The 23,088-nt window shown below is 39.7% G+C and overlaps 1 protein-coding gene across 5 annotated transcripts in view; it reads left to right on the forward strand.

Annotated features, from left to right (window-relative positions):
* Positions 1-1,189: 1,189 nt before the first annotated feature.
* The window catches only part of daam2 (dishevelled associated activator of morphogenesis 2), a 92,299-nt gene continuing 70,400 nt past the window's right edge, over positions 1,190-23,088 (forward strand). For 4 of the 5 annotated variants that reach the window (XM_037694883.1, XM_037694886.1, XM_037694885.1 and 1 more), the window contains exon 1: positions 1,190-1,360. The gene's annotated coding sequence lies outside the window, so the exon portion shown is untranslated. Of the gene's footprint in view, positions 1,361-21,456; positions 21,729-23,088 lie in introns of those variants that run through there. The other variant, XM_037694884.1, reaches the window with a different exon arrangement.

Consider the following 23,088-nt stretch of genomic DNA (forward strand, 5'->3'; position numbering starts at 1 on the left):
AAATAAGTCACATGTCAGCAATTACATTGGCATTACAGTATTTTTTCTTTCTCCAGTTATTATCCTGGTTAAGGATTTATGAGTCTTTTGTAAGCTCAAGCATCCAGGTACATAACGACAAAAATGGTTAAATCATGTCATCTGGACCAGTTTCTTTAAGTTAAGAAACATTTTGTCCTCCATCCAGAGGAGGTTGGCTTTTCTACACAGCAATGGAGGCTACCTATGGGACAGATCTGGTTGGCAGGCCACAGACTGACAAAGTCCTCTGGATGGGGGACGAACCGTTTCTTCACTTAAAGAAACAATTCCAGATGATGATCTAGCCATTTTTATTGGATTCATGAGTCTTACAGCTTCAAGGTAGAAGCTGTTCCTCAGCAGGGGTGTCAAACTCACCCACAAAAGTGGGCCAAAATTAAAACCTTTTTCAAACTAAGGGCCAGTTTCAGAATCTACATTAACTCAAGTTATATACCCAACATCTTTTCTTGGTTGCAGGGTCCTCAAAAAGAGTTTGATTGGTCTCATTTGATGTTCTCTGTTGCACTTTTGACATCATAATCAAAGATTACTGAAAAAATATCAAGTGAAAAAATGATTTTAGCTTCTTGGGGGGCAGAAAAGATGTCAACGAGGGGCACATTTGGACCCCGGGCCTTGAGTTTGACATATGTGGTCTAGTGGTTCTACACTTAGCGCTTCACAACCTCCTGCCTGAGGGGAGCGGGGCAAAAAAGTGTGTGTGCTGGGTGAGTGGGGTCCTTCATGATGCAGGTGACCCTTTTCCTACATCTGGAGGCGTAGATGTCTGTGAAAAACAAACGTTAAAAAAAAGTAATTAATCACTTTGTGTATGAGAGATGTTTTGTTGTTGATTTTGTGTCTTCTTTTTGTTGTGTGAAGCATTTTGACTTGACTTTTGCAAATAGCTCCTAAACAAGCGCTTGTGCTTCTCTCCTTTATGAAGATTATGCCTTCTGAGTGTTTTTCCCACAACAAACCGACACGAACACCCCATCTCTATTTGCTTGTTTGACTCGTAAACATGATGACTCGTCGTTAATTACCCGGAGTTGGGATTCCAGTGTGTGACTTTGACATTTCTCCAGCAGCGCGGCGGCTTTAAGGAGGGGGGCGTGGTGCTGCTGTTTTGACCGACTTGTCGGTGCTGTCACTCCCCACTATCACTCAGCTGAATGAACAGTCAACAGGGGATCGGCTCTGCTCCGACGCAGATTGTTTTTTTTTTTTTTTTTTTTTTTTATTAATAGGAGGGGGGGTTCCTATTTGCTTGCTGACAGCAGCACGGGATTATTACCGCCGAGCAGCTGCTGTTTCCTTGTGAAGAATCAGTAAGGTAGGTGCGTGATTTCTCCGTGGATGAATTAAATAAGCTGGATTTGCTGTGATGGCAGCGGCAGCGCAGGAAGCCATGGGCTGGGAAGCGTTTGACGCGTAAAGACGCAAACATGAATTTGATGTGCGGTTGATGCAATATTCTTACTTAAACTAATAATAATTATTTTAAAAAAAGCAAGATTAAAGCCTCTTGTAAGATTTAAGGCGAACAAACTGCTTTGCTGCTGTAGATTCCAGTTAACCCAACCCTTTGAAGCGTCCCTGAACGCCTCCTGCATGAATATAATTGACTCCAATTATAATATTGCTCAATCCTCCCATCAGTTAGGCAATAACACGTTACATGCCGCCATTAGAGGCGTATTGATTAATTTATAAGCGCTCCTTTGGGTGACACGTTGCCTCTTTTTAAAAGAAAATACGCGCAAATTTTCTGCGCCTAGTGATCAGCTGTTGCATGATGACAGACTGCAGTGAGAATTGGCTGCTCATTGCTGCTCAATGCATTTGACCTCGATATTTCCTCTGAGTCGTGCGTTCACTGGGCTAAATAGATACGATGTTATCCCAAAGACGGTCCATAGAGGGCGCTGCCTCACCTCAGCTGCTGTGACGTCCCATTTCGGTTTCACCTGCACAGCAAAAGCTGCGTTTTTAGAACAATGCAGAGGTGATTCCTATCATTGCGTTTTGTTTAAATCAAGTTATATACCTTTTAAAGCGTTTGAGATACTCCTTTTCCCTCGAAATAACAAAAAAAACCTTGCTTGACCTAAAGAAAAAATACATTTTGATTTTTATTTCTGCTATGAGAAGAGTTCAGTCATCTTTTTTGGCTGTCTCCATAAAAATAAATTCTTTAAACCAGACTGAATGGCTTACTGGTTGTGATGGATATGTAACTGCGGTGGGCAGCAGCTTCCTTTCTCTTGAGTTAAACTTGGCTGAAGGGAACTTTTCAGGTTCTGTTTTACGTCCAAACACCGGCACGTCAAAATATTTCTTCCTCTAACAGAAAACAGGTGTCTCCTCACAGCTTGGCTGTCTAAATATCATAAATAAATGTAGACGCTAATTTAAGATGGAGAGTTTTGTTGCGAAAGAAAAAGTTGTATTTAAATATAGTAAAGGAGACATCTTGAGAGCTGAGCTGAATGCTTGGACTCTCCAGAGCATCCTTAAATCATCCAGTCCATGCAACTCGTTGGTTTATAGAACAGGAAGGCACCATGAGGTGTTTAATCTAGCTGAACATCTGGCAGTGATGCAGTTCTGGAACCTTTTGGCTGGTTGCTGAGGTTTTACAAGCACAAAGCGATCCCCTCCTGCTCACCCACACAGCTTTGTTTGAGGAGTTGGTAACTTTTGTCTCATCTGGATGAGCACTGTTCTGCTTCAAGATCATTAAGTGAAGCCAAAAATGATTCTCAGCTGTATTGAGAAGTAAGAAAATTAGATTTTTATTTTTGTTAATTTTTAAAGAGCAGTGTGGCAGAAAATATTTGACAGGATTATGGCACTGGATTTAATCAAACTGTAAAAAGTGTTTTGCAGGATTTGTCCATACAAACACTGCTGAGGTTGTTTTAACCAAAGTCTAAAGTAGGCATCAATAGCAAACTGAACCTCTAAAAGTTGTTAATGGATGCCAGCATTGCATGGGTTTAATGAAAAGCCCTGCTCTTCAGCCATCTGCAATCTATTGAGTTTTAATACATTTTTGTTGGATTTCAATTTAAAAACGGAATGTTTATTTACTCTCAAATCAGACTTTAAAAAGCTGCTCTTGTTGAGTATTTTTAGGTCTGCTGTTTTGACTAAAGTGCAAAATGCTTATCCAGCTACCTGTGTGTGTTTTCAGAGGAGCGAGAGAGAAAGAAAGAAAAATACGTCTGACATCCAAAAGTAACAGAACCACAGAGCTGAGGTGTTCTGCTCCTGGCTGCGGCCCTGCTGACTGAGCACAGAGTGAAGGACTTCTGGTTGTCTGTGTTTGTTTCTGTGGGAGGAAGGATGAGGGGGAGCTTTGATCAACACTGTGTGCAGCCACACATGATTTTGGGTTTTACCAGGTCTAAACTGAAATGCCACATGCAGGGGTGGCCTGCAGGGGAAAGACGAGGTCATTGTTCCCAGAACAGGCAGCTGAAGCAGAGGTTTGCTGACTTCTGTCAAATGTTTTGCTTGGCTGATAATTCTGATTTTTGGTGGTGCAAGGTTACTTTTTTAGTAGCAGCAGGAGAAGGCACTTGCTGAGCCAAGCAAATGGCTTATTTTCTATTTTCTGTTCTTTGTGCCACCTTTTTGATGAACATCTGCAACATGTAAACTAATTTGTTTCATGTTTTATCAGAAGCACTCCGAGTTTAAATGCACAGCACCTCTTGGTTAAATCACAACTAATGAGAATTATCACTTCATCCTGAAAACGATGTGTCCACTCCTTTTCTTATCGCTGGTGCATGACCTAGCTAGATTTCCAAAAGTCTTAAATATTTAGTAGCCTACTTACATTATTTTGGTGGTATGAAAATTTATAATGATTCAGAATATTTTAGGAAAGTCTCCATTGAAGCGCCAACAAACTGTTTCCTCAACAGTAGTCCTGCTGTGGAGAACCTGAGACTGAGAGGAACTTCAACATACCAAGAATGCTCATGTTGTGCCAGAGAGCCTTGGCATCAGATCAACCTTGAGTTTACCCAACTATGAAGTTCTGTAACGCACATCTACTTGTATCTTGCATCAGTAGTTTCCCTTTCAGTTTTTTTAACATTATTCTTATGTACTTATGTAAATATACTGAGGATTGAAGTTATGAAACAGCTGTATGAGTCAGCTCCATGTGTCATGGACATTATTGGTGCTCTTAATTAAAAGCTTAAACATTTGTGAGGGGGAAAAATGGTTAAAAAAAAATACCTAAAATTGAGGCTTTTGTACAATAATGTAGTGTTTTTAATAACTGGAGCTCGACTACCATAATAAATGTGCATGTTTCCACCATAAAGAAAAATAAAAAAATTCTGATATAAACTGCAGACTGATTAAGGCTTGATCCCCCCCCCCCCCCCCCCCCCCGTACCCATATAAATCCACCGTAAAGCAGCATGAATGCTGGATGATTAATTCATCAATCATATCGAGACTCGGGGACCAGGTGTTTATGTAAGATTGCCTCTTTAATGTCTTTGACAATTATTTCCCCATGAGTGGGATTCATTTAGCACTGGGGGTAATGGAAGCTGAATGTCCTAATATTTCTTAGCTTTGTGACAGATTTGTCTTCCTTTGGTCAGCCGGCTGAACCTTTCCTCACCCTTGTAGATGGAGCTCAGTACACTGGTTGTTTCAGTCCCATGTCTTCATGTAGTCTCAAGCAATTAACCTCCATCAAAACAGGCTGCAGAAAGGCAGGCTGAGACCCGGGCATTGCTCCTGCCCCTTGGCTAACATCACCCTGAGAGGGCGAGTAAGGTTTTGTCAGTAGATGGAAGTGGAGGGGCGTCCACATGGGACCTGGACTTGCGCTACGTCACTGAGCACAAAGCAGCTCTTTAACTTGGGATCTGGAGCACATCTGGAATTATTTATAAAACTTCTAGCGCGTCAGCCTAACCTTAATCTTCTGGGCTGCAGGTTTCCCCCTCACCTCTACATCTTTTGCTTCTGAAGAAACAGCGAGAAGTGGTGCCTGGAGATGTTCTGCTATTTTTCTGCGTTTCAATCCTGCTTGAATAAAAATCAGCTGGTGTTTAGTTTAAATCCACAGTTTTACCATAAGGTCTTTTTATAGCATTGCTTTTAATCACGTGGAAGTATCTGCATTAGCGATAACGTTTTATTTTTGTAGACGCATTTGTTTCCATATTCCTATATTAATGAAAAATCTATTTAATAAAATGCAAAAATTTGAAAGACACTCCTCCCAGCAGTAACGCAATGCCAGTGTGACATCATCCGTAGAGATTGGCCTCTAAACTCTACAGCTGGGTGCAGATAACGGAGCAGCGTGGATGTTTATTTTTTTTCCCCCCTCTTCTGCATTCCAACGTCTTATTTATAATGGCCGTGATCTCCGGCACTGGGGGCTACTTCTATAAAAGGAAGTTTGAAAACTTGTGCCGACCCTCTCAAGAGGAGGCTTGCATGCCACATTTTCTTCAAGATGCGATCTTGAGATTTCAAGTAGAATGACATCAATCACACAGTTTAAAAACTTCAAGTTTGGCTTTGGTCATGGTTTGGGATTTTGGTGGTCGAAGTAAAAAAAAAAACGGATGGCTTTGAACTTTTCTCATTTGTCCTTTTTTGTCTTACATTGCTGACTACCAGGATCCAAACCTCCCTCATGTAGCCTCAACTCTTCTTCACTTAACAGTCCAGATGTCCTCAATGGCTTGACACCCTGTTTAATTTGCATCATATGGTATTTATAGGAGATTACCTTAATAAGGCCATTAACCAGTGAACTGTATAGATTTGGTTAAGTTGTATGCTAAAGACTCACAGCCCTCTAGGCTCTAAAACTTAAAGTTACACTTGCTGGTTAAAAAATGTTGGTAAAGTGTTGAGTCCACTTGGATTTCTAAGTACTAAGTAATTGAGGGCCTTTTAACAAGAGGTCCGTCCTAGCATTCTTTGTTTTGTGTCATTGTACAGTAACTATCAGATCTTTCTTTCCCTCCCTCCTGCCAACTCCTTGGTGGACAAGGGTTCCTTTTTTCTCTGCCCCGTGCAGCTCTGTTTGTGTTTCATTGTGGGAAAAATTCTCCACTGTCCGTGAGAGTCCTCCGCTCTCTGGACTTGCTTTTCCCTTGGGGTGCTCCATATTTCGAGGCACTGAGCACCACTGCTGTGGGGCTTTGGGGCCCTGGGGTTCTAGTTGTCTCGGCAACTCCTCGTGGTAACCAGCAGAATTCATGTGCCTTGTCTTTGGACTCTAAAACAACATTTTTAAGATATTTGTTTGACCTGTCCCCTGATGATTGGACTCGACAGCACTGTTTGTCTTTTCTTGTGGTAGGGAGGGAGTTTTAAAGGCAGGATTATAAAGAAGATTGGCATAAAGAACTCCCCACCAATAAATCACTTTAGATGGGGGACTGAGATTGGAGCCTGGGTCTTGATGTATTATGGTTTTGCAATGGGGGGCCAGGCTAAGACTGGTTTACGTTGGTTTTGAATGCAGAGTTTTCTGACTTTAAAGTCGGATATTGACCTTGAGGTGTAATGTCTTTGGCTTTTTGCACATTTTACATTGTGTTGTTCTGTTATACATAAGTGTTATTTGTCACTTCTGGGAGAGGGCATTTCATTTTCATATGCAAATACTTTTTTATTTTAATATCTGTATGAGATTCCACTGAAATACAGGTTTGGTTACAGCAGAACAGGCTGCCATTTTTACAGAAAATTGCAGATTTTCATCTAGCAAAGCCTTCCTGCTCGATTCTGAATTTCATTTAACTAACCAGAATTCCCTTTACGGGTGTGACATATGTATATTTTATTGATGTTATCTAAGATGAGAGCACCTAAATTTGAGCTTTAAATGGCGTTTCATTGCATTTACAATCTGTTGTCTCTCTGCTCATCATAATATTCATATCCTGACTCCATCTTCTGGAGTTGGAAACATAAATAATTATGGGAAGACTGGAATAAAATGCCTGCCATATCTGTAGGAAACTTCTGCAGAGAGCTAAAACCAAATGACTAAAGCATTTTACAAGATAAAGAACATCATAATTCTTACGCAGCCTTGTAGAAGACTAAATTTGGCTTCTGTATCTTCCCATGCATTTCTTTTAAATCATGTAATGACTTCATGCTGCACTTCAAAGCTCTTAAGTTGAATAGAAAGCTGTGACAGGCACTTTTACTGTGTGTGTCAGGTTTTCCCTCAGGCCCCTAATGTATCATTGGTGCTAGCTGCCATCGGTTTCTATTTGAGCTGTGAGATGGATGAGCAGCTATGGATTCAGGAACACTTCTGTCTTTGTGCCATCATCTCACTAAACATAGAACGTCTGAACAGTGGACCTGAGCCAAATCCTTCTTCCCCAACAAAATTCTTTTTGCTGAGACTTCTTTACTCCAAATGACAAACCACTTTGGCAGCGAGTGAAACATTCATGTTTGAGTGAATGAGGTTCTGTCTCTTGAGCCTTGTTGAAAGGGCTCTTTTGCTTATATCCTTCAGTAGAACAGGCTGATCTTCAGCAAATTTAAATGGCCCGTTGAAAGGTAAGGTGTTTATTTGAGCTGTTATAAACTGCACCAAGAGCCCAGATTTAGCATCATGGGGGCGTTCTCCACCATCTGGAAACACTAGCAGGTTGCCCCTTTCTTCTCCACTTTAGTTATTCTTACATTCACCTGCAACTATTACTTGTCAGCCTGCTCCTTAGTGTTTCTTGTGACTTTTTCCATCTTCTTTGTGCTGATGGAAAAACACAGGTATTCATGCAGATACTGGCTCCTCTTTGATTTTTAAGTTCTGCAGATGAAGAGCAAGCCTATTAAAACAGATGCCATCTTCTGATATGCACTGTATCCTTCCCTTGTGGTAAATATCGCATATAGACATGTGACCCCTCTTCAACTGTTCACTTTAGTTGCTAAGATACACCCTCCCCCAGTCCACATCCTCCTCTTCCTCCTTTGCATCGTTCAGCAGCCTCTCTGTTCAGTGTGCTGTTTTCCTTCTCCGTCCTCTTGTTTAAACTATTTGCCATCAGCATTCAGGAAGTGTGGGGGTAAACAAACAGCAGGAGCTCGTCGAAGGAACTCGGATGACCCGATCACGTCCTAGCAACTGTGGAGATGAGGTTATTTTGGTCTCTCGTTTTTAGGGTTTAAGTTAAAAGATCTGGGCTCAGCGTTTTTATTTTGAAGCATTGCCACTCTCTTCTAAACGAGTTGCTATTCCAGCTTTGACTCCAAAAAGAAAGAAAGAAAGAAAGCGAAAGAAAGAAAGCCCCTTTCTAGTGGGTGTGGATGAGGTATCTGGTGCTTTTTTATATATATAAAAAAAGTTCAGTCCAGTATTTATGTGAAAGATAAACAGTTTCATGTAATGGTGGTCTGTGGGCACATGTGTGTTGAAAGTTCAGCAATGAAGGGAAACCCCATAAGTCAAACAGTCAGGCAAACATTAAAGCTACAGGAGGTTGGCATCTTTTCCAATAACTTGGCTTGATAGCTTTTTTTATTTATTTTTTTGCTCTGCATCATAACCTGTATATTCCTTCAGGCCATTTAATGACTACTTATGGCCAGTTTTCCTCCATCTTCTCAACTTTTGTGCCCACTGAATGTGAACTCAAAATGACTGTGATCATCAAATTGAGAAACAAGAGTACAATAAGTCAACATAAGAGCCTCCCTGGCTGCTCTCTGTGACATCTGCTAGGTTTGAGGATGGTAGTAGGAGTGCGGATTAAAGGTATTAGGCAGGCAAACCGGACCCTCGGTTCTGACGTGCTGTAATCTCTGCTATATATGACCACCCCACGCCCACCCCTGCCCACTCAATCCTCAGCCCCAACCCTGCTGTGCTGACGAGTAAAATCCCTTTAAATATGCAATTAAATGCCAGAGTTAGGCTTATTACAATGGCAGCTGTTGTATAGAAGGAATAAAACAGAGTTTTGTGATTGTACCTACAGTTAGGTGATATTTAAAGTAAGGGGATAAAGAGAAAATACAGGCTCAGCTCGGATATAATGAGATATTGTTGGGTTTGAATATTCAGATTTAACATTTATGCCACCACTAACGCTTGTAAAGCTTTTAATATTGCAGCAACTCCAAGTGAAATATCATTTTCATAGAGATCGTTTTATGTTATTTTATGAGGGGATTGCTTGCAGTAGAAAGCGCCAGCTTAAATAATTGATTTAATTTTTTTTGCATCGCTCCTGCCGTTGCATCACTACCTGTCTTGTGCAAAGCTCCTCGTTTTCCTTCAGTTTGCTATGGCGACAGGCCGCAGTGCATAAACCAAACGATGTTTGGAGACTGCAGAGCTACAGCATGTTGCATTCCTTATCTCGGAACTGTCGGATAGTGCAGAAACGAGATAAGCAAATTTAGACTTTGTGCATCAGTTTGGTTCAGTTTTTCACTTAAAAAAAAAAAGAAAAAAAAAAGCCACAAAAATAAAGACAATCTTAAAGTGTAAACGACCTACACTAATTTTAAAAACATCTGTAGAAGATGCGTGAATTTTGTCTCAAATACTGTATAAGATTAAATTGGAAGCAGGGTATGCTATTGTAGTGGACCAAGGCCTACGTCGGAACCCAGTCTAAGGTCAAAACTCTTGACCTTTAGAACCTTGTGGGACAGAAGCTGTCATTTCATGTATTTGAATCCATAAATACAGGTTCACCCATCCTGAGACTTTCTTTCTTGAAGATTCAAGTGAAAAGAACACTCTCTTTTTATTATCATTACTATCTTACAAATGTTGATAATCAAAGTGTCTTAGTTCAAACCATTTTAGATGTTGCAGTGAACTAATCAATTTTATTAACTGAGTAATGATTTTATTCTCATGTTAAAAGCTGTGCAGAATTATGCATTTTTCTGATTTCTGCTTTTGAATGAGCAAGTGTGTGCGTTTACAAGGTTACAGTCAAACGAAAAACAAGTTGTTATGTTAAAACTGTCATGTTTTAGAATCCTCTCAGACGTAAATAGAGATGTTTTGCACCTGTGTCTTAGGCACGCCAAAACAGAACCCTCTCGGTCTGTGAGAACATTTCTGAGCTGTCTCATAACAATTCTCGCTGTCTCTAACTCCTTACGTCACAAAAACCCACCCCTTCTGGTCGTTTCTGACCAATGAAAAATCCCAAAAAGTGAACCGGGAAAGGGCCTTTAAAATGTCAGTACTTCCTGGTTTACACAGACTCACAGACACAGAGTTCAGAGTTCTGGAGTTCTGAAGTTGCTGGAGTAGTTCTGTTAGAGACGGGATGATTCTGACATGACAAAAGCTCTTCCGAGTTTCATGGGATTATAACATTTCCACTGAGGTGAGCTGTGGCGGACAGAATCTCGCCGCTACTCCGGACGAGTAACAGCATCCTACGGAGACGCTGAAAGGGTGCGTTAAACGGAATCTCGCCTGAGACATCTCCAGGTAAAAGAGTCGTTTTCACCACCTAAGTGTACTGTGAGGAAAAGCTGAAGAAAGCCCGGAGAGTGCCGTTCTGTTCAACACTCTACCTCAAACACCATCTTTCTCCCCTTTAAACTTCATCTTTCATCTTAAACTTTTCTATGAAGTAGAAATTCTCCCAGATATTTAGAAATGTCTGTGTAAAGTGCTTATTCACATCCGTGTGGGTAAAAGATCATAGTTGTACAGTTATAAATGTCTGTTGGTGCAGCAACGGAAAAATCATGGCCGTATGATTTTTCCTGATTGATTGCTTTGTTGTTATTTTCATAATTTGCCAAATTAATGTAAATGTTTGATGTTAAATTTGATTCTGTAAATAAATGACCGCATTCATTTTGATGGGTCAAATTTAAATGACGTCTCACGTTTGCATTTCCTTAAATTCAATGCACGTTTTATTCAGTCCAGAAAAATGAGGAACTCGCGTTAAATGATGAATATATCCCAGCATCTGTTCATCTACACTATGAACACTGATGAAAGTCCCTATCGGAAATGTCTATTTTCTCATCAAGCATACAGTCAAATGAACCCATTCTTCCTGTCTTGACTTCTTTTTTTTCTTTTTTTTTTACATTTTATCCAAGAAATACAAGGTTTTGACTGAGATTAAGAGGAAGAATCCCTGTTGTGATTCGTGTGCTGTATACATCAGGGCACAAAAACTCGCGTATAAGCTAGTTGAGAAAGTATTAAAACAGACATCGATCATAAATCTGCTTGTCTACATGCTAGCGGTGTGCAGAACATTTCCCTGACTTACTCTTTTAACTTTCCTCTTAGAGTTAAAGCTTTTTGAAAACATTTTTTCTCCACATATTGTTGGATGAAGTGCTCAAATTGTTATTTAAGTGTCCGTATCTTGTGTTTGTGTTAAAGATATTCAGATTTGAGAATGATGGCAAGTGATGAGCATAAAGTTGTTTCATCAGTCAGTGTTCATGATAGTTGAGATGGCTGCACTGAAACACGTCAAAGGTCACCCAGGTCTTTTTCTCTTGTCTCTTAAAGGATCTCGGAGACCAATTGTGTTCAACGTTGAGGTCATAATAATTCCCATTCCCACTCCGGTGCTGCTGTTTTATGAGGATAGGAAAAAAGGAAAAAGTCAGACTCATTGTTCTGTGACGGAAACTAAAATGTTAAGAAAGGAAAAGTAGCACGGGGAAACTGCTGACCCACATTTTTTATTTTTTTTTACATCATGTACTGGGACACAATTTTAGGCCCAAACTGACCATTTAACTTAAATGGCATGTAATTGGAACAATGTGTGTTGATAGTTTGCTCCAAGACGACAATATGTGATTAGCAGATTTGTACTACTAGGGTCCAGATTATCATTTTTTTGGTTTGTTTTTTGTTGGAGCTGGTTTTCATCCTGTTGAATGAGACAACTGCTTGTTATGCTACTACATGTCAACTGTAATTTGTATTTTAATCTTTGCAGCAGCTGGAAACGTCTGCATTAGTATTGACAGAATGGATCTTTTGGATTTGACTTCCAAGAGGCTGGATGCTACGACTGACTGGAGTTTGAGTTAAAGGCAAACCCTGATGGGTTGTTTTCATTGATGGATACTTTATACAGTTTACTTTCTTTAAAAAATAAACTAAAGTAACCTTTTAGTGTAAGGCTAAGCAATAAAAAAAAAAAATCTCAATAGCAGTTTCAGTTCTAAGACTTTATAATTGGCTCCATCTCTGCCTTTATTTATTTTATTTTTCATTTTTTAACTTACTGATTTTTATTATTTTTTTAAGTTTTCTGTGGTCTGGCTCTATCTTATTTGATCAATATTACTATACAGTATATCCAAATAGCACTCTAATCAACCAGACAGTTTTTATTCAGCGTTCTAAGATTCAGGCTTTAAAGAAAAAGATTATCAAGCTTTTGCTGCGGCTGCTCAGAGTAATAAAAAAAAAAAAGAAAGATGCTTAAAACTCATCTTTCAGTTTCAATACTCACCTATTTATAACTGCAGCTTTATTTTACCTAAAGGAAATTAACAGTAGGTGTTCCCACATCCACATGGTGGATCAGCTGGTAGAGCTGTTGCCTCTCAGCGAGAAGGTCGCTGGATCGAATCCCAGCACGGGGCATTGCTTGGCTGAGTTTGCATGTTTTCTCCATGCATGCACTCTCACAGACAAAAAACATGCATGTTAGGCTGATTGGTAACTCTAAGTTGTTCCTAGGTGTGATTGAAAGAGTGAATGGTTGTCTCGTTTGTCTCTGTGTCCCTGTGATGGGCTGGAGACCTGTCCAGGGTGTCCCCTGCCTCTTGCATACGACTGCTGGATATGGGCACCAGTGGCCCACCATGACCTGAAAAAAGGAAGAAGCAGGTAAAAATAATGGATGGATGGATTTAACGCCAAGTGAAAATACAAGAATTGATATAAAACTATGAGAAAAAGATGAAATTTAAATAATTTTGCTTATGTAAAATGTGATATGTGGAAAAGCAAATTTGTAAATAAGAAGCCATGTTAACTAAGGAACTGTTGACACTTGAAACCCACTGAGGCAAGTTTAATTTTGATGCTAAATTTCTGTCATTGTTTAAAACCAAATGCAGCTTTAAATCTCAGCTTCAGTGGTGACATAAAGCACAAAACCAGTCAGTCTCACAGTGCTCCTGCTGCTGATGACTGTTTAGAAGGGTTGGCTATTTTTATACAGAGCCACCGTTAGTCAGATTTAATAACTTTATAATAAGTTGCATTTGGGGTTCACAAAAAAATGGCACTGAATTGTGTGGCAGTGCATAATTGTTTGTGTTTTTGTTTCTTAGTGATTGATTTTCAGAAACACTTTGCCTCAGTTCTTATTGTGGACAGTCTTAAATTGTAGGCTTGATTTCACAGTTATTGTGGGTGTTTGGGCTTAGTTTTTTTTTTTTTAGTTTTTTTTACACTTTGACTGCACAAAATGAATAAACATGACCTTCTGGCCTGTCACTGTGTTTTCAAAAGAAAAAAAAAAAGATGGATGTCATGTGCACGTGCCACTGGTCTTAAGATACAGGAGTCTGCTGAGAGCTCAGCTGGCTTTAATCAACACCATCATTTCCCCTTCTGGTGGGTAATCGGTGCTCCATGGACCTCTGAGTGACACCCCCCTCCAACCTTTGCTCTCTAACAACACTACACAGTGTGGGATGACACCCTATATATTTATACTGTCTCTTAAGCACACAGCAGTAAGAAGAGCCATGCTAAAAGTGTGCCCTCATGCTTAGATACTTTTTTTTTTTTAAGTCATCCCTGAACACAAACGCATCTACACAATTACAATATATTTGATTTATTACAGATTCACTTTAATATGTTAAACTTTGGCTTACTGTAATAGTTTTACTCTTTGGCAGAGTTTGCTTATAAATTTAAAGGAGTTGCAGCGTATGATTTACAGTCATGAAGTCGCTCTGTACTGCGACACAAATGGAAAAAATTAAGGTTTGACTTATCAATTCGGCTTCAGTTTGTGCATATACTCTGATAGTAGCTGTACTGCTTACAAGCTAAAATGCAATGGACCAGCCCTGAAATGAAGCATCCTGACGCCCCCCCCCCCCCCCCCCCCCCTGTTCCTCTTATAGTTTAATCCACATGTTGTGAAGGAGCCCCTTTTATCAGGGGAGCAGACTGGTGCAAAGGCTTAATGGGATACTAAATCAGGGGAACAACATGTCTGACTCCTCACCATATAAGAGGCAGCTGGACAACACTGTGTGTGGCTGGTTGAACAGTGCACGAGTGTGTGAATGATATTTAGAGTCGAAGATCAATTGGTTCTTGATGCGATGGGTTTTCAAAACAGGCTGCATAGCTGCAGGTGACGTCTGTTCTCCAATTTATTCTTTTATTAAATGTATTAGCATTCAGTAAATGCAGCTACACATAGTTTTCAGATTTATTTTGTGCATTTTTTTTTTCTTGATTTCTGCATTACCGTTATATATTTTTTGCTTTCTGCTGTGTCGGAAAATAAATATCACTGCATTTAATGAGCAGTGGATCAGAACGGATCATTCTAACCAACTTTAGAGATAAACGGGAAGTGTTTGTTGTTCTTCTGACATCCCCAGAGAACTCGGTCAAGAAAAGTGAAATGCCCATCCATCGCTCCAAGCATTACAAGACACAAAAAGACATGTATTAATGTGGTGGTGGTGGGGGGTCGGGTCATAATTTACTTTTATTTTCAGAAGTAATCCATGGATTTAGCTGGATTTGCGGGTTCCATAAAAGTATTTAAAAAAAAAAACCTAAATTGTGAACTATTTTTAAGGACTCTACTTTCTCTGGTTTGTGATTAAATCTTTTGAAGAAAAAAAACAACTTTTTTCCCCTTTATTTTTTCCCTATTCACAATGGCTTCAAATATAAACTTTCTGCTCAACTTTTACAAGTTGTTGGTTCTTTGTGCACAGTGTGGCACCAGCTAATCATCAAAGCTCCTTAATCTTAACTTGTAATTATATAATTGGAGTATTGAGTTGTATGTTTCCAACTATTTTAAAGCCCTGAGCTGTAATTTTGAGGCACTGAACAACAATTATGCCCTAATCACTGCTGTAAGTCTGAAAGTTGACCTTGGTTGTTCAGACTGCCTTTGCTGTTGACGTGTTTCAAAAAGCTTCATCCTGATATCTCGAGCTCAGAGGTCTGGAGAAAGGGCAGAAGAACTTGGATTCAGACACACCTGCTCACAAGGGGCCTCTGTTGGCAGGACAGATGACTCCCAGATGTTTGCAAAGCGATTGTATGACAGTCATGACCCTCTGTGGTGTCACATTGAGAGGGGGGTCACTGTTTGAATCTGAAACACTTTCGTCATACTTCCTGGCGTACTTGACCATTCATAAGCTCTTGATATGCTTTTATGTTTGCTTTGAATCACTTCATAGAAGAAAATTATTACACGTGGAATGGCTGAGGTGGGCTTAAAGTCTTGGATTCAGATGGTAATAATTGTCTTAAAAAGTTTATTTTATTTTATTAGCCTTTTTTGGATGGCAGGATTAGAAAAAAGTTATAAAGTACAGCGTCGGTTGTACGGCTGAAGTTTGTTCTCTATAGATGGAAGACTCTGTCACCAATATAATAGTCGCTGAAATATATAAAACTAACGTTTGAATTAAAGCATCTGGAAAAAGAGCAAAGGCTTCAATTTTACCATCAGTCTTTTCCCCCGTTACTATTCTGTCAGCCACTATTAATCCCTTTTATAGTTCACACACCTGGATTCTAAAGTCCTAAAGAGAGCTATGAAATATGAATCATTATAACAGAAATATGGTTTTCTTGTGGGCTTTCATGTTTTTAATGCTAAAGGTGTCAGCTGCTGTGGGAAAACTTTGCTTTGTTCCATTTTACAAGGAACGTTTGTGCTTGTTTAGAGATTCAAAAGGTCAGTTGGGAAGTTCGGTAGAATAGAGTTACACTTTTATTGTTCTAAAAACACCTTTTTTTTTTACTTATATGGGCTGTTGCTTTGCAAACCTTCATGCATTATGTCCAAGAGACTCTGTTTAAGTTTCTGTCGCTGTGGGCTCCTTCGTGCTCCAAGCCTGCCTTCAAAGTTCAGCTGGCAAAGACATCCACATGTAATCCTTCTTTTACTTGCAGCCCTTTAATGGGGCTGTTTGACTTAATGGGAATCAATTAAGGTTTGTGTTTATTAGAAATAATAATTATAATAATAATAATGAAAAAGGTTCAGAACCTACTAGACTCCCGGGAAGGGACAAATGGTCAAACAGTATTTACATGAGTTGCCATGGATGAAAGGGGAAAGGTAATCTGATTTTGTGGGGGAAATGTCAGTTAAATTAAGTTGAGTCTGCTGCAATTAAACCCAATTAAAACATCAGGGTACCGAGTTCAAACTATTTTCTGTTTAACTGCTTGGCCCTGAACCAGAATCTGTTACCTTCAACTTTAACTTTATTTTGTATTAAGGCTCACTGAAACCTTGATTATCTGTTTTTTGAATGTCCATGAAGTTTCCATATCCTTTGGATTCAAATTATTTTTGATGGCTATAAATCGGCCAAAGCTGCTCTTAGTCATATTGTCGCAAAACTTGCTTTTGTGCAGACACAATTTTTTTCTAGTGCTCTATGTAAAACCAAAGCAAACTCTGAGGTCAGGCGTTTGAACAGTCAGTAAAAAACTAAACATTTGACTTGCTTATATGAGTTAAGAGGATCATTCTATGTCAACTAAGTCCATTCTTTGGTTAAATGGTATTTGTAACACAAGAACATCCTGAGTTGCCAACAAGGTGTTCCAAACAGCTCAACTGCTGTTCATAATTTGGCAGAGATTATCACTTTTTGCTCCAAAAATAGAATATATCATAGAATTGGGACAATCAGAAGGCTTAAAATGGCCCTTTTTATTATAGCGGCAACATTGGAGAAAACTCTTGCTGAAGTAGTCAAAGTTTTAATAATGACGGCCTTCATGCACGAAGATCAAGCTATTACATCATTTGTTAACATGATGAAGCTGTCATGAGTCAGTCCGCGGAAAGCTGCACCATTGTCCAAACATAACAGCATTTAGCTGGCACACATCCACACAGACACAAGAGGCACTGTGGAAGCAGGCAGTTGGATGACCTTTGAACCTGCCCAGTCTGCCTCGTAGACAAAAGGGCCATTCAAATATTTGGTACTTTTTTTTGCAAAAATTGGAAAAAAGCACTAGATGGGTAATTTTAGGGTTGATTTAAAGCTGATTGCTTGTCACACTTGTATAAAAGAAGGGCATAAAGAGTTAAAATAGAAGTTGGTAAAATAAAGTAGAAAACTTAAAAAGGGTACAAAAAAATGTCACACTGATTTATCGTTTTCCTCTTTGCTACGATTACTTTTGAAAGATGGATGGTAGCGTGCTACCCACTATCATGATTCATAGCCAACATACAATTAGCTTGTGTGTAAAAATGTGCCCTCACATTTATGCAGTCAAGAGTTCAGGCTTTGTGACAGAAGTAATATTTTTCTTGGTGGCAATTTATCTCTGGGCGGGTGTGAAAGAATGGGTTGTGTGCAAAGGGCTGTCACGAGGAATTCCTGGCTTAAACAAAACAAACTCATGTGAGAGCTGTCTGGTCAAAAGAAACCCTAAATAACACTGTAAGGAACAAAATGCTGTAAAACACGACTGTTTGCCATGTTAGCTTTGGCAGTGATCGGCTTAGAGGATTTTTTACTACTTTTTCTGCAACAATTTAAAGAAATTACAAAAAACTCAATTTTATATACTCGCAGCTGTTTCTTTGCTTCAATTAAGTATCATTGCAACTATACTGCATAAACGCAGACTAAAAGAGAAAATGGTGTTTGACCACATTACTTGGGGCGGCTGTGGCTGAGTGGTTAGAGCAGTCGTCCTCCAATGCAAGAGTTGGGGGTTCGAATACACCAGCAGTCACATGCCGAAGTGTCCCTGGGCAAGACACTGAACCCCTCATTGCCTCCAATGTGTGTCCCATCGGTGTATGAATGTGATCTAAAAGCACTGATTAGTCTCTTTTAAATGATTTGTTCAATTACCTTTGTGTAGATCTAGTAGAGTGCTGTATGGCCTGTTGAATGAATGTTCTAGAATTGTGCCGCTTGGGGTGGCTGCATGTTGGAGTAGCTCTGTTACATTCTTTCTGAGTTATTGCTTTTGAAAACTTTAATTCCTCTTTTTTTTCTGGATGTAAATCACTTTTTTCAGATGATCATTTCCTCTGGTATCATATGATGTGCATCTAGAAGGATTTTTACTGAAACCTTTTTACTTTTGGGCATTTGTTATGATGTGTATCCATGGCAACAAGGCAAGGTGTTTTTTTTAACAACCAGGAGCAGCTGATTATCATCTCCAAAGCTCATATACCTAAACTAAGCCCCAAATCCCAGATGAGTTGAAAAAGAGGCGACGTGTATGAATTCCCATCAACCTGGCAGCGGTGCTCGAGTACCTGATCTTCAATATCATGAAGCTGTTGGGGAAACTTGGCTCATGGCAACGGAAGGACCGTGATTACACCCCAACACCTTCAGCTGTCTGTCCGTGGTGAGGAGGAGCTTTCGGGCAGTTCTGCTGCCCAGGAGGACCAAGAGCCCCGCCGGATCTGACAGCAAGCTGGATCCAGGTGGACGGATCGGTATTTGTAGCCAGATCCTTCCTGCCCACAGCTATCAGCATCTATAACGACTCTTGAATGAAACCAGGATGATGAGCTATGACGACACTTAATTTCCCTTTGGGATTAATAAAGTATTTTTGAATTGAATTGAATGAATGGGTAAATGAGGGCACAGTGTAAAGTGCTTTGAATATCTTGATAAGATAGAAGGGAGCTATACAAGTACAGTCCATTTACCATTAAGGGGACCACCTTGGGTGAGACATTTCACCTTGTCCGATATTACATCCATGCTTTTTTGAATACATGTAATATCTTTAATTGTTCATATGCATCTTCATCTTCACGTCAGTTGAGATTTTTTTTTTACTTCAACATACTTTGCAGCTGGATATCTGTGACATTTGCCTTTTGGTGTCATTTACTGTGGGCAAATAAATTGTCAGCTTTGCTTGTTTTTGAAGGATCAACCATTGAAGGCTGTGAAAGTTACAATCTGCAACCATCTCCTTGGCTCACATAGTGACGATGTTGGATTGCACATGACTGTTTGTATTTATCTATTTTTTTTCTTTCAAATATGTGCTGTGCGGGACAAGTGAAAACAAACGCATCCTTAAAATAAAAGAGCAGATGGTCGTAAAATTTTGTTTCATAAACTCCCCACCCACTTTCTATTTTCTTGCAAGTGTTGTGGGGCATGGTGCTTATCATAAGCATGTCAAACAAACTCCATCTGCCTCAATTAGCAGGCTGTGATGGATGATATATTAGTAGCTGAAGTGCACTTAGCTGGACTGAAGCTTGGGTTTAGCATGCTCCTCAGGGCTTCATTGGGGTTTCCTCCTGTGCTTTGGGGATAGAGAGCTCACCCTGGAGAGAAAGTAGAAGTGATGCATCGGAGAAGGAGAAGGGGGGGTGGGGGTGGGGAGTCAGAAGCGGAAGTGGACATCTTGGAGATAAGATGGCATTGTCTCTGAGCAGGGTTAATGGACGTGTCCCCAGGGCTCTGTCAGGAATGCACACAAGCATCACTGCCAGCAGCTTGGTATCATCTGTCTTCTGTCCCCAGAGAAATATGATAAATGGCGTTATAGTTCCCATTTTGAATCTTTTGGCATACAAATGAAAGCAATTTGAGTGTGGTAAATGCTGGTTTTATCATAAATGGATGGTTGTTGCATTGTGAGGCAGTTTTTAATCAATGTGTTTTTTTCTTCTTTTTTTTTTATAGTTTCCCATTGCACTTTATTTTGAAATCTGTGTATTCCTAATGTGTGCTTTCAATGTCATGCTGTGTTGATCAATAATTAAAGTTAGGAAAAGTGGAATGTCACAGTGCAGGTTATAAAACCAAGTTTGTCCATGCTTTTTCAACTTTAAGTGCTTTGTTTGGTGATAATGATATGGGGCGGCCGTGGCTGACTGGGTAGAGCAGTTGATCTCCAATGGGAGAGTTTGGGAGTGGTGCTCCAATGGGAGCAATCACATGCTTAAGTGTCCTTGAGCAAGACTGAACCCCTCATTGCCTCCGATGTGTGTCCCATTGGTCTATGAACGTGATCTTAAGCATTTATTAATATTTACAGATTCAGATGAGCTTTGTAGAGATGTAGAGTGCTGTATGAATGGGTAAAATGAGGGCACAGATTGTAGTGCAAAGCGCTTCGAGTATGTTGACTGGATAAAAAGCCCAGTAAAGCCCAGTAATAAGTACAGTCCATTTACCATATGTGTCGGACACTGATTGCATACGAATTTTGAAATGCAGTTTTCTTCACAAAATAAGAAACTATATTTGCTAAGGGATAGTGGTTTCTGTGCTGCACTCTCATTTCATGCATAAGGTGAAGGTTTGCAATTCAAGTTAGTATAATAATATATTATAATAACCCAGAGACAATGAAAAGTGCTTTGCCCCACCCCTGCTTCAACACAGTTTTTATTGTTTGACTTTATAGAGAATGACTTGTTCCTTAATAGTATTTTTATGGTACCAAAAAGGATGTACTGTGGAAATTCAGGGGTTGTTTTTTTGTCCTGAAGTGGGATTTATGGGGGTCTTGAGTTCCTGATGTTGATCTTTGCGGTCACTGACCTTTATTTTATCACAACTTGAACTCTATTTCATAGACATGTCTACAGAGTGGCCCATGTACACCCAAACCACCTCCACCCCAAAATTCCATGCATAACATCAGTCTGAGCGTATGCTGCAAACTAAAGCCAACAGAGCTCTGTATAATCAAACCTGCCAGCTCACCTTCTCAATGAACAATGATTGGATCACAGGAAAATCCTTTTCCTGTCTAAGTCACGGAGGCGCTTACTAATGGGTAATGCCACGTTTGAGACATTCTTGCATTTGTAGGTGTGCTAATAATAATAACACCCAACAGGATTTAAAAATTTTGCATTTTTTATATTTCTTCCTTCATAATGTTTATTTTTTTATGCTCACTTGAAAAATAACTTCATTGGGTGGAGTTAGTAATGCAGGGTGGGAAACACGGGCCACCAAGGGGCACTTCCTCTCATCTTGCCCCCTCCCTTGGCCTCACATAGTCCTCATGGACTGTACACACATTCTATTTTCTTTATTATGTTTTTGAAAGAAAATCTCTTACCTTGTAGTTGAACTTCATATGGATGCTGTCATACACTGGGACTGGGACTCCAACGAGGGGAGGGGAGATGAGTGATCAAAAGACAGCGAGGGTGGGGGAGAGTCAGTGGGGACGTCAACAGCTCAGATCCCAGCTCAGTCAGCTGAAATCCAGAGCCAGACTCAGAAGCTCAGAGAGAAAGCAGACCTAAAATGCAGCAACTTTACTCAAACTTTGCAAAAACATGGAAGCTGGATGTGAAACTCACACTTTGAAAAGAACAAAGAGTTTTTTAAAACAAGAGGATACAAGAAGACTGTAAGTTTTTCTAAAGCTTGCTTTGTGGAGTGGTTCTTTTCTCCTTTTGTTGGTTACGGGACACGAGAGAGAGTCTCCAATGTGGGTAAGTACAAGATATTTGATCTTGATACGTATACTCATAACCTCACTGATCACAGAGAGTAACACTGAGCTGCTGTTCACACAGTAGGAGACCACACACACACACACACACACACAGGCTACAGATAATCAGTCCAGTTTGTCAACGCACTGCATCCAGCTACTCGGCCTTGCCAAACAGATGACTACCGACAACATAATAAACGGCAAGTTAGAATACTCAGTGGAAAAATTATAGTAAAAGCTCTGCTGCAGGGAAACAAAGGATTATGTTCCCTTGTGATTAAAAATTCTAAATTTTATGTTGGCATTTCAGGACAGGTCAGCATTTTACACTCCTTTTTTGCTTTATAGGCCATAAACAGCATGAAAAACAGGAATGTGAAATGTATGTGGTTTTCATGTTTGGGCTCTTTATTCAGCAGTGCTGACAGCACTTCTTCACCCACCAGTCTGCTGGTGCAGACTATAAACAGTTAGTGTGCATTAGTGATATGCTTGGATGTATTTTTAGCCAGTCTTCCTTGAATTTTGAGTCCGAGGATTGTAATTTTCTCTGGAAAAGCTTTCAAGTTTTCATGAATTATTCTGGGTTCGTTGTTCTTGTGGTCAGAGACGTTGAGACTGATGTCAAGTTTCTGATTAAATCAAACGAGGTGTGATGTGATGACATGGACTTGATGAACGTTGTGGGTGCAGATCTATTTCAGGTTCAAGACCACAGCTCACTGCACATCAATCACATGGTCAAAGCCTTTGGTGCGAGTACCATCCTGACAGCCACACATTCCATAACTTTTCTAAGAACTGAATATGTTGACATCATGTTCTGGAATATCCTTCAAGCTATAGACCCTTTGAAACAAAATGTGTTTTTTTTTTTATTTAAAGTAAATCTTACTTTTTTTTTTCACATTGAAGCATCTTAATTGTAAAGGCATAAACATACAATTCATGCACAACCTTTTAAAATTAACACATTGTGGCATCAAACCTGAGTGCTTAAGCACAGCCAGTTTTTGACTCAGAAATAAACTTTGGAAAATAATTACTACCCCATTTATCACAGGTTTAGGGTTAAAAATGCATAGCAAGTTTAATTAAAATATATTTAATATATAATTTGCACCCCACTCTTTACCTCTCTAAGTTTCTCACAACCAACAGTGAGTTCAACACTGGTTCAGCCGCTAAGATGATGGAAAAACATGCCAAACAATAAAAATCTCAATGTGTGACCATGTTTTCCTCCTGAAAAGTTGATCATTAGATGTATTGGTGTGAGAGATTGCAGTGATGAGTAAACACTTTAGACAAATGCTACTCAATCAACAGATGATTGGCCTAAAGGTTGATGATAA

This window comes from Nematolebias whitei, chromosome 21 (assembly GCF_014905685.2).
Source record: "Nematolebias whitei isolate Nwh7 chromosome 21, NemWhi1, whole genome shotgun sequence".
In the NCBI taxonomy this organism is placed as follows: Eukaryota; Metazoa; Chordata; class Actinopteri; order Cyprinodontiformes; family Rivulidae; genus Nematolebias; species Nematolebias whitei.